The 11,114-nt window shown below is 61.3% G+C and overlaps 1 pseudogene across 1 annotated transcript; it reads left to right on the top strand.

Moving 5' to 3' along the window:
- Positions 1-5,034: 5,034 nt before the first annotated feature.
- LOC311633669 (class I histocompatibility antigen, Gogo-C*0203 alpha chain-like) lies at positions 5,035-7,171 on the top strand (annotated as a pseudogene). Its single transcript, XR_014797096.1, has 5 exons — positions 5,035-5,116; positions 5,232-5,516; positions 5,750-6,023; positions 6,618-6,893; positions 7,015-7,171. The product of XR_014797096.1 is annotated as a class I histocompatibility antigen, Gogo-C*0203 alpha chain-like (transcript).
- The last annotated feature ends 3,943 nt before the right edge of the window (positions 7,172-11,114 follow it).

Genomic DNA, 11,114 nt, shown 5'->3' with positions numbered 1-11,114 from the left:
AGATCTCACCTATTAAATGTATTATTGGATCATGGTTCCTGAAGGGGATGAGTGTGTGTGTGTGTGCTTTATGTCTTCACTACTTGTGAGTGTGTGTCTTCTAGAGTTTGGCTCTTTAAAAATTTGGAGAGAATATGTGATATAGTTCTAAGGCACTCCGTTTTTCTTTTGTTAAAAATATTTTTTATTGATTTTTTTAAAAGAGGAAGGGAGAGAGATAGTTAGAAACATCGATGAGAGAATCATTGATCAGCTGCCTCTTGCACCCCCCCTCACCCAACTGCGGTGCCAGCAACCAAGGTCCATGCCCTTGACCAGAATCAAACCTGGGACATCTCAGTCTGCAGGCCAAGGCTCTATCCACTGAGCGAAACTGGTTTAGGCAGTTTTCCTGATTTATATGCTAATTATCTGGCCCTAAGTAAAATAAATAAAAATATGTCTGAAGGGAAAAAAATAAAAATGAAGAGAAGCTGGGAGCTGGGGGTAAGGCCCTGAGGGCGTTGTCAGGCCTGAGGAGGGGGCACTGAGTCAGGCACGGGGGAAGGGCGGACCTCCCATGTCACCTTGTGCTCACAGCCCTGCTCTGGGGGGGATCCGAGCTGGGCGGGAAGGGGGGATGGCTCCTTAGAGAGAAGGCAGGAGAGAGAGACTGAGGGGGAGATCCCTCTCCGCTGGCCTCCTGCCCCTGATGGGGTGGGACCTGCTCCTGGGGAGCCTGTCTGGAGCCTGCACACTGAGGGCAGAGAAGGGGGCACCCCACCATCTGACCCCCCACCTGGGGCACGGTGACAGCGCTGATGGTCAGAGCGCCGTGGGGACAGTCCCCTGATACAGAGGCTGCTGCCCTGGCCTGGCCACTCAGCACCCAGAGTGCCTCCCTCGCCACAGAGTCCTGGGCGCTGTCCTGGGCCAGGGCTGCTGGGCACACACCCTCCCCCCAGAGGCACTGTTCCAGCATCTCCTTTCTTTGGCTCCCCCTTGCCCCTGCTTCCTCCCTGTCCCCTCTTCCTCCTTCCCTCTCCTTCTTCCCTCCCTCTCCCCTCCTCCTCCCTCCCTACATTCTCTGAGGAAGAGAGAAATCCCTGGAAAAACATCTCCAATGAGAATTAACAAGAACAAATCTAAACACACTGTGTGTGTGTGTGTGTGTGTGTTTATGTGCCTGCGCGTGTGTGCAACTGTGTACTTGCTTGTGCCTGGGTGCACCTGTGTGATCTCTTGTGTGCATATATGTGTGTGAGTGAGCGCATATTAATATGCAGGAGTGTGTTCCGGTGTGTATGCATGCATGTATGTGAGTGTGTGTATATGTGTGTATTCCTGTGTGTGTGTATATTTGTGTGTGTGTGTGTGTGTGTGTGTGTGTGTGTGAGTGTGTGTGATCTCATGTGAGTGTCACTTAGGTGCATGTGGGCTGTGCTCATACCTTTAGCGCCAATAAACACAGGACAGAGCAGGGCAGACTGGGCCATACGGCTCCCTCCTCCTCCCCCCGTCCCTCCTCCCACTGGGGCACAGCCAGCCCCCAGGACAGGCCGCTGCAGATGCTGGGGGCCATTGGGGGGGCTGTGGGAGGACGAGCCTGCCTCCTGAGCGCCTGCTGCCTGGGGCCCAGGAAGGGACAGCAGAACCGGGGTCCCATCCTTCCCCTCAGCCCCGCCCCCTGAGAACCACCAACAACTCCGACCCCCACTCAGACCTCAGCGCTGCCAGGGCCTCCCCTGCTTAGGCGGGCTGGGCCGAGGGGCTGGAGCGGCAGCGCTGGCGTCCGGGGGTGACCGGATGCGGGGGAACCGGTCCAACCTCAACCGTAGGCGGGACTGGGGCAGAACCAGCTCCACCCGAGGCTCCAGGCCCCTCTCCAGAAGGGCTCCCGCCGAGGCCCCAGGGCCGAAACTCCGCTGCTCGCTGGGCGCCTGGTCTGGGGGGCCGCCCGCCCCGGGGCACCTACGCATGTGCAGGGCCCGCCCTGAGCCCGACTCCCTCCCGCCCTCTCCACCTCCCGAGACCCGGCTGCCCCAGCGCTGACCTCCGCGCAAGGACTTTGGGCCCCAACAGGCCATGGCAGAGGAGCCTAGGACAGACTGCGGGCCACGTCCGGCAGCAGGGGAGGGACAAGCGGGTCCCAGGAGGGATGGTCCAGCGGCCAGGGACCCGCAGTGGAGACTGCGCGTCCCCCAGCAACGCTACGGGGCTGAGTACTGGGCGGGTCCCTCCGCAGCCCCCTCCGGGAAGGTCTTCCTGGGTCGCCCTGCGCTCCGCAGCACCTCCTCGCGTCCCAGGCGCCTGGTCCCCAGAGGCGGGTCCGGGGAGCTGCGTGCCAGGGGCTGTCTCCAGGAACTCTCAGGGGATGGACCTGCGCAGGTCGATCAAGAGCCCCAGAGGCGCGGTCAGGGGACCCAGAGCAGGAACCCCTCCACTGGTGGCGGGGGTCCCCACACAGACGCCTCCTCAGCTGGTCACCCCGCGCCTGCGGAGGGGCCTGTCGGAGGGGGCGCAGCTGGAGACACCCCTGCCTCCGCCCTCCTCTCTGCCCCGTCCCCGTGGGCACCCGGCCCGGCCCCTCAGCAAGGCCGCCAGCTCCGGCTCCTGGGGGGCACCCCTCTTTCTGAGGGAGAGGGGGCTGCACCCCGCTGAGCACAGTTTCCAGGGAGAAAGCAGCCGCCCTGCCCAAGCCCCTGAGGACAGAGGGCGAGGCCAGGGCCTCCCGCACAGCCAGGGACGCGGAGGATCCCGCGAAAGGGGCGCCGATGGGGCCAGGCCCCGGATGGTCACGCTCAGGAGGGAGGCATGTCCATGGTGGGGACACACACCCCTTAGAGAGGAAACCAGCACACAACCCCCACTTTACAGCCGGGGGGCGGGGCCCGGGGGCGGGCCTGGGGGGAACGTGCGGTCTGCTGCCCCCATGGCAGCGCCCAGAGGTGCGGGCACAGCAGCCGCGTCCCTCCCGCGGGGGCGTCCACACAGGAGACTTGCAACATGGCGGCCACTCAGGTGCCTCTTTAAAGGCCCAGGAGCTCCGGGGGGGGGGGGGCTCCTCCTCAGCTAACGGGGCTCCCACACTCAGGGGCAGCCTCCTGGGGCAGAAGGACACCAGGGGTGGGGACCGGGACCCCAAAGAGAAGGGGAGCCCCTGCGCCGCCCGCAGGTCAGAGCTGAGGCCCAGCAGCAGCATCCACCCCCGGGGGCCCCGCACCCCCTCCTGGGAGGGCCCCGTGGGTCGGGGAAGGAGGGAGCCGCCCCAGCACCAGGCCGGGCTCCTGGGCGGCAGGTCCCGCGCTGGGCCCCGAAGGGAGGACAGCGCCACCCCCTGTGCTGCGCTCAGGTCAGCAGGTGTGAGAGCCGCCCCCTCCGGGGACCCGACCTCAGGACCAGGCCTTCGGTGAGAGCGGGGATGCAGGGCTCGGCCGTGGGCGCCTCTGATGGTACCCGGGCCTCGGGGCCGTCCCCGGACGGAGCCTGATGGTGAGGGCTCCCCAGACGGGCCGCTTTGCGCTGGGGACATGGAGGGGGGAAGCTGGAGGAGCTATGGAGCCCATACAGGCCCCGCCCGGAGCGCAGCCCTGCGGGGAGGGGAAGAGAGGGGAGGGCCCGGGGACGGACACACCCAGATGGGAGCGAGCTGTGCACCTGAAGCCAGGTGCCCGCCCTGAGCCGCCCAGGCCTCAGGAGAGGAGGCTCCTGATCGCCAACCCAGCTCGCCTGGCCTCTCTGGAGTTCAAGGCCAAGGTCATCTGCAGCTGAGCTGCCAGCGGGGGTGCTGCTGGGGCACTTCAATTCCACACAGGCCACCTGAGGTCCCTGCCAGCATCCTGTCCCCACCCGCAGCCTCAGGGCCCAGCTCCTGCTGAGGCCGCTGCCAAGGGCCGGGATCCGGCTGCCTGTGCCTGCTACCTCCTTGTACCTTCCGTCTCTCCTTTTGGAGGAAAGCAGTTTGTCCATTTCAGTGGCCTCCCCGCCTGCAGGGCCCGCGCCTCGTGGGCTGCAGCAGTGCTGGCCTGGCGTGTCCCCGGGCGCTGGCCGGGCCGGGCCGGGGAGGGGCATCTGTGGGTCACTGGGTGCCAAACAGGGAGCCTGAGGGGCTGGATAGCTGGGACTCGAAGGTTCAGGTGGGGCAGGTGCGTCCGCTGCCCAGGGCCCAGCAGACTGACAGGGACGTGGCTGAGGGACAATTGGGCCCAGAGCCCCAGCCCTTCCCGCCTCCGGTGCCAACAGGGCTGCAGACCTACGCGTGCCGGCCTCCTGGAGGGGTCCGCCTCCTCCCACACTTGCTCACACCAGCGTGGGCGCACCTGCGGGTGCAGGGCCTGCCCAGAGGGGGTGCCTGGTCCCTGCTCCTGGTTCGTGGCCTCTGGGCCAGGTGGAAGCGGGAGCCAGGCCAGAGCGGCTGCAGCCGGGCTCCCGGGAGCTCCTGAGGCAGCACGCCGCCCTGTCCCGGACGCCGGGCATGAACGGGGCATCTGCCCTGGGCTCCAGCCCCACAGGCCTGTCCTGGAGGCAGGGCAGGGACAGGCCCGAAAGCAGGTGGGTTTTCTCAGGATCCAGTTGGCAGGAACACGCCAGGCGGTCCCTCATGGGGGCTGAGTTTCTGGAGCGTCTGAGCCAAAAAGCCCGCGTGGAGTACAGGGACCCCTCGACCAGAGTAGCGTGGGTGTGCTGGGCAGGCCCTGGCCTCTGCATGTATGTCAATGCTGGGGAACACCTGTGGGGGGCCGTGCAGCTGGATGGAGGCCACAGGGGTCCTGGCTGTTTGCACTGGGCGCCGGGCGTGGTGTGCCCCCACAGGATGTTTGGATGTGTGAGTGGCAGTGGGGTCCATGCCTGGAGCCCCCTCCCCAGAGCCTGCAGAGTCCCTAGAGGAGGCACTAGTTTTGGTCCAACCCACATACCCCAAGCCTCGCCCACACAGGTGACGCGGCATCACCTCTCATTCCCATTGGCTGGGCGGCTTCTACAGCAGCCAATCAGAATCCCGGAGCTCCGGTTATAAGTCCTCCGGGTTAGTGCCAGGACTCAGACGCTCCCCAAACTGCTAGGATGCCAGTGCAGAGGCCCCCCACCCTCCTCCTGCTGCTCTCGGGGGCGCTGGTTCTGACCCCCAGCTGGGCCGGTGAGTGCGGGGTGGGAGGGGGCGGCTGTGCTGGGAGGGGCGCGGGGACCCGGCGGGGCGCGGGCCCGGGAAGGCGCCAGTCCAGCCCTGGAACTGCCCTCCGTCCGCCCCCCAGGCTCCCACTCCCTGAGCTATTTCTACACCATCGTGTCCGGGCCCGGCTATGGGGAGCCCCACTTTCTCGCCGCTGGCTACGTCGACGACATGCAGTTCGTGCGGTTCGACAGCGACTCGGCGACTCCTAGGGCAGAGCCGCGGGCGCTGTGGATGCAGCAGCCGTGGGTGGAGCCGGAGGTCCCCGGTTATTGGGACCTGCAGACCCAGATGTTCAGGGCAGCAGCACAGACTTTCCGAGGGAACCTGCGGACCCTGCGCGCCTACTACAACCAGAGCGAGGACGGTGAGCCGCGCGCGGGGCCCGTCAAGACCAACCTCCCCAGGGACAGGCTGGGTTGGCCCGGAAGGTCCGGGTCCCAGCGTCACACAAGGCGGCAGGACCCATCCGACCCGCCCACCCATGGAGGAGCCTGCGGGGACTGTGACCCGATTTTAATTTCAGTTTTAGATTCAGTCCCTGCGGGGCCGCGGGGAGGGGTTGGCCTCGAGGCGGTGCTGACCTCAGGGCGGGGTCAGGGTCTCACACTCTCCAGGTCAAGTCCAGCTGCGACCTGGGATCCGATGGGCACCTCCTGCGCAGGAGCAATCAATGCGCCTACGATGGCACTGAATACCTCTCCCTGAACCAGGGCCTCACCTCCTGGACTGAGGCTGACACGGAGGCTCAGATCACAATGCGCAAGTGGGAGGCGCAAACTTTGGGAGAGCTTTTGGATAGCTTCATGGAGGGCCTGTGTGTGGAGACTGCGCATGTACCTGGACAAAGGGAAGGAGACCCTGCAGCGCGCAGGTACCAGGGGCCCTGGAACCACCCCCTCTCCTCGGGGATACGGCTCCTACAAGGAGACAGGACAGGGGGTCAGTGTCAGACACCCCTCCTCGGGGTCAGGGAGAGGGTCTCCCAGGATGTCCAGGTCAAGTACTAGAGGGACTCTCCCTCCTCTCAGGGACAGGTAGGGGTGCAGGCTCTCCTGGGGTGCAGGGAGACCCCCTGCAATAGCCCATAAAAGGTTCCCATGGGCCCTGCAGGGGCTCTAGGACCCACCGGGACCTTCTCTCTCAGGCCTTGTGCGCTGCCCCACACCCCCTGTGTCTGAGGCCTCACCCCAGCTTTTCTCAGTCACGTGGCCTCCACCCAGGTCAGGACCACAATCACTATTCTCCCCACAGAGACCTGCCTCCTGCCCTGGGCTGTGTCTCTCTGATTCTAGAACTTTCTAAAGACAAGGAAGTCCTTCCAGGTGCTTCTGTCCAGGCTGGTGTGTGTGTGCTGTGTGCTCCCTCCTCACCCAGGTGCCTGTCCACTCTCAGGATGGTCACATGGGCGCTGCTGGAGTGTCCCATGGAGGATGCAAACTTCCTGCATTTCCTCCCTTCTTATCAGAACCTCCAAAGGCATATGTGACCCACCATCGCGTCTCTGCCCGGGAGGTCACCCTGAGGTGCTGGGTGCAAGGCTTCTACCCTGAGGACATCAGCCTGACCTGGCAGCATGACGGGGAGGACCAGACCCAGGACATGGAGATGGTGGAGACTAGGCCTGCGGGGGACGGCACCTTCCAGAAGTGGGCGGCCGTGGGGGTGCCCCCTGGAGAGGAGCCGAGATACACGTGCCATGTGCAGCACGAAGGGCTGCCCGAGCCCCTGACCGTGAGATGGGGTGAGGAGGGCCATGGGCACACAGCCTCTTCTCAGGGCAGCGGGGCCCTGGGGGACCTCAGTGGGGTCGGGAATGTGACCTGGGGTCAGGGCCCTCACCCTCCCTTCCCTTCTCTTTCCAGAGCCTCCTCCTCAGACCTTCATTTTCAACATTCTGGGCATCGCTGGGGGCCTGGTCCTGCTGGGAGTTGTGGCTGCAGTTGTGATGTGGAGGAGGAGGCAATCAGGTGGGCAGGGTGAGGTCTGAGTGTGCACTCTAGGCAGTGGCAGCTTCCAGGAAAGGGGAGACCTGCCGTGGGGAGAGGTGGGCAGAGGGGGTGCTGGGTGGTGGGGACACTGTGAGCATGAAGTGGGCTTTGAGAATGTCACCAGTCACAGCCACTGCCCTGAACCTGCTCACGATGATTGTCCTCCACAGTGTGAGGCCGCTGCCTTATGGGGACTGAATGATGGAAGGTGTGTTCCCGCTCCCACTTTCTGACTCAGGAACCTCTGTTTGGGGTGCTGGCCCTGGCCTTCCCCCCCCCCCCCACACTTTCCTGTCAGCAGAGGCAGCTGGGCTATCCAAATCCCGATTCCTACCTTTCCTCCCTGGGGCTCTGAGCTGCAACTTCCTGCTCCAGATTGAAATGAGATGCTGTTGTGACTGTTCATTTCTTGCCAAAAAGGCTTGGGGGTTAATTAAAGGGGAAGTTCCTAAATTTTGAGGGGAAATAAATTGAAGCTCCAAGAACTTTCCAGGTCCCATCCTCTGCTGAGTGTCCAATAGCTTCATTTCTAAACAACACTGTGTCTACCTGCGTTACCACAGGCTTCATTGTGGACATGCGCACTGTCACCCGTGTCACAGCCCACTTGCTGGTGGAGAGTCTCACCTTCCACTGAAGCCCACAACGTCTGTGAGGCCCGGGAGGTGAGGCGGCTCCACCTCAGGGTGTTGAGCCCAGTCCCCGCTGCCGCCTCCCAGAGCGCATGCTCTATTGCACAGAGACCAGCTGCATCTTCCCTGGAGCCAGTGAGGCATCGGGGCTAGAATGTGGAGAGTGCTATGGAAATGGGTCTGCTGTGGGGTCTGGGGAGGGAAGATGTCTGTTTTGTTTGTTGTCCCCATCCGAGGATATTGTTCCATTGACATTTAAGGAGAGAGAAGGGGGAGGGGAGAGAGGCAGAGGGAGAGAAACATCCATGTAAGAGAGAGTCATCTGTGTCACCTCCAGCACAGGGATCATGAAGCCTGCACCGAGGTACATGCCCTTGACCGGAATACCACCTGTGACCTTCAATCCCAGGGCTGCTCTCTCCATTGAGCAAAGTGGCTGGGAGAGGAGGGCATTGCAGTGTGGATGGTCAGCAGGGGCCTCATTGGGAAGGGGACTTCTCACAAAGTATTTTAGCCCTAGCCTGTTAGGTTCAGTGGCTAGCTGGTTGATTCAGTTGACCTGCAGACTGAAGGGTCCCACGTTTGATTCTGGTCAAGGGTATGTACCTTGGTTGGGGGCACATCCCCTTTGGGGGGTGTGCAGGAGGCACCTGGACAATGTTTCTCTCCCACTGGTGTTTCTAACTCTCTATTCCTCTCCCTTCATCTCTGTAAAAAAAAAAATCAATAAATGTATTTTAAAAAGTATTTTAATTGATTTCAGAGATGGAGGAAGAGAGAGGACCATTAACGGTGAGAGAGAATCATTGATTGGCTGCTTCCCACAGGCCCCCCATCACCATGCGGATTGAGCCCTTAACCTGGGCCTGGGCCCTGACCAGGAATGGAACCATGACCTCCTGGTTCACAGGCTGGGGCTCACCTGCTGAGCCACAGCAGCGAGACTGGGAAGGGACTGAGGCAAGATGGTGAGCAGTCCATTGCTGAGTGTGTCCTGACAAGTTCTCTCCAGGCAGGGGGCCTGCAGGGCAGGGAACAGGGTGTGTGTTGGGAGCAGCCTGAGGCCAGTGAGGCTGCAGCAGAGCGCAGTGGGAAGTGCCAGCTCCATGGTCCCTCAGGGAAGGCTGTGGACCAGGAGGAATGTGACTGAGAGTTTCGAGCAAAGACCAATCTGGTTGGTCCTGTCTTTTTATAAATATATATAAAAAGACAGGACCAACCAAAATATTGATTTTTTTACAGAGAGGAAGAGAGAGGGATAGAAAGTTAGAAACATCGATGAGAGAGAGTCATTGATCAGCTGCCTCTTTGCACCACCCCTACTGGGGATGTGCCCACAACCAAGGTACATGCCCTTGACTGAAATCGAACCCGAGACCTTTCAGTCCTCAGGCCAATGCTCTACCAGCTGAGCCAAACCGGTCTCAGCTGGTCCTGTCTTTTAAAAGGTCAGTCTGGCTGGGCAGGGGCTCAGGGGGGAGCATGGACCTATGTAGTTGAGTTGATTCCCAGTCAGGGCACAGGCCTGGGTTTCAGGCTCCATTCCCAGTGTGGGGCCTGCAGGAGGCAGCCGATCCGTGATTCTCATCATTGATGCTTCTCTCTCCTCCTCTCCCCTCTGAAATCAATAAAATATTTTTTTAAATAAAAGGGTGGGGCTGGCTGTTGTGGGAGAGCAGAACCCTGAGGAAGAGCCAGTGGGGCTGCAGGGAATGGAGCCCTAACTTCCCCGTGCCCCAAGGAGAGACTGGTCTGGCTGGGATGTGCGCGTGGGGACAGCGGGATGTGGTGGGGCATTGAGTATCTGTGAAAAGATGGAGTCACAACCCAGTAAGTGTGGGGTGGAAGCTGGAGTGAAGGAGGACACCTCACAGCTGTGCCATGCGAGGAGAAGGCGGGGCTGTGGTCAGCAGAGGGGGAGGGCAGGGCCTGTGGGGAGCCCTCGGGACCAGAAATTCCTGTTCTCCCTCAGAGACCTGCCTCCTGGCCTGGGCCTTGTCATTCTGATTCTAGAACTTTCTAAAGACTAGGAGGTCCTTCCAGGTGCCGCTGTCCTGACTGGTATGTGTGCTGTGTGCTCCCTCCCCACGCAGGTGTCTGTCCACCTTAAAAGATGGTCACATGGGTGGTGCTGGAGTGTCCCTTGGGGAATGCAAAGTTCCTGCATTTTTCCCCCTCCCCTCAGACCCTCCAAAAGCTCAAGTGAGCCACCACTCCGTCTCTGCCCCTGAGGTCACCCTGAGGTGCTGGGCACTGGGCAGGAGGCACTTTAGGTGGGCTGGGGTGGGGTCTGAGTGTGCAGTCTAGAAGTGACAGTGCCCAGGGCTCTGATGTGTCTCTCTAGGCTTCTTAAAGGGAGACCTGCCATGGGGAGAGGTGGGCAGAGGGACTGGGCGGTGGGCAATCTGTGGGACACTGTGAGCATGAAGTGGGTTTGAGAATGTCACTAGTCACAGCCACTACCCTGAACCTGCTCATGATGATTGTCCTCCACAGCGTGAGGCCGCTGCCTTGTGGGGACTGAGTGATGGAAGGTGTGTTCCCGCTCCCACTGCCTGACTCAGGACCCTCTGATGGGGGCTGGCCCCGCCCTGCCCCCCACACTTTCCTGTCAGCAGAGGCAGCTGGGACTTCCCCAACCCATTCCCTACCTTTCCTCCCTGGGGCTCTGAGCTGCAAGTTCCTGCTCCGGATTGAAATGAGAAGTTGATGTGACTGTTTGTTCATTTCTTGCCAAGAAGGCTTGAAGGGTATTTAATTTGGAAGCTTATAAATTCTGAGGGGGAATAAATTGAAGCTCCAAGAACTTTCCAGGTCCCCTGTGTTTGCTGTGCTGAGCCTGTCACAAGTGGGACTGGAGGGGCGATGAGGACGGAGCTTGGTCAGGGCCTGTGCCTGGTCAGTGCTCAGTGCATGGTGGACTTTGAGGTGGTCACTCCTCTGTGGGTCACCTCTCTGCTCCTCTGACCTTGTCCCTCAGGGGAACCCTGTTCCACCAGGACCTGTGGTCACAGGGACTCCCATCCCCCAGGCCTTGTCACGTGTCTTAAAGCAGCGCATCTCCAGGACCCTGGACAGCAAGCCTTCCTTGTGCAGGGCAGCCTGGGCTCAGTCCCAGCTCCCATCCTCTGGGTGTTCGTTGTTTCTTTGCTCTTGTGGACATTATGCCATCCATGTGTTTCTGTAGGGGTTTTGGTCTCATTCTTTGGGTGTCCCCATTTGACAGCAGCAGGAGGCATGTTCCCCGTCAGTGTCCCACTGGCCCAGGTCCCTGCACAGAGGCCTCTGTGGTGTGGAAAGATGGGTGTTCAGGCTCCTCCTGCTCTGCCTCCTTCTAGGGCC

Source organism: Pipistrellus hanaki (genome assembly GCF_964339955.1).
Source record: "Pipistrellus hanaki genome assembly, chromosome: 15".
NCBI lineage: Eukaryota > Metazoa > Chordata > Mammalia > Chiroptera > Vespertilionidae > Pipistrellus > Pipistrellus hanaki.
This window is presented reverse-complemented; position numbering and strand designations above follow the sequence as displayed.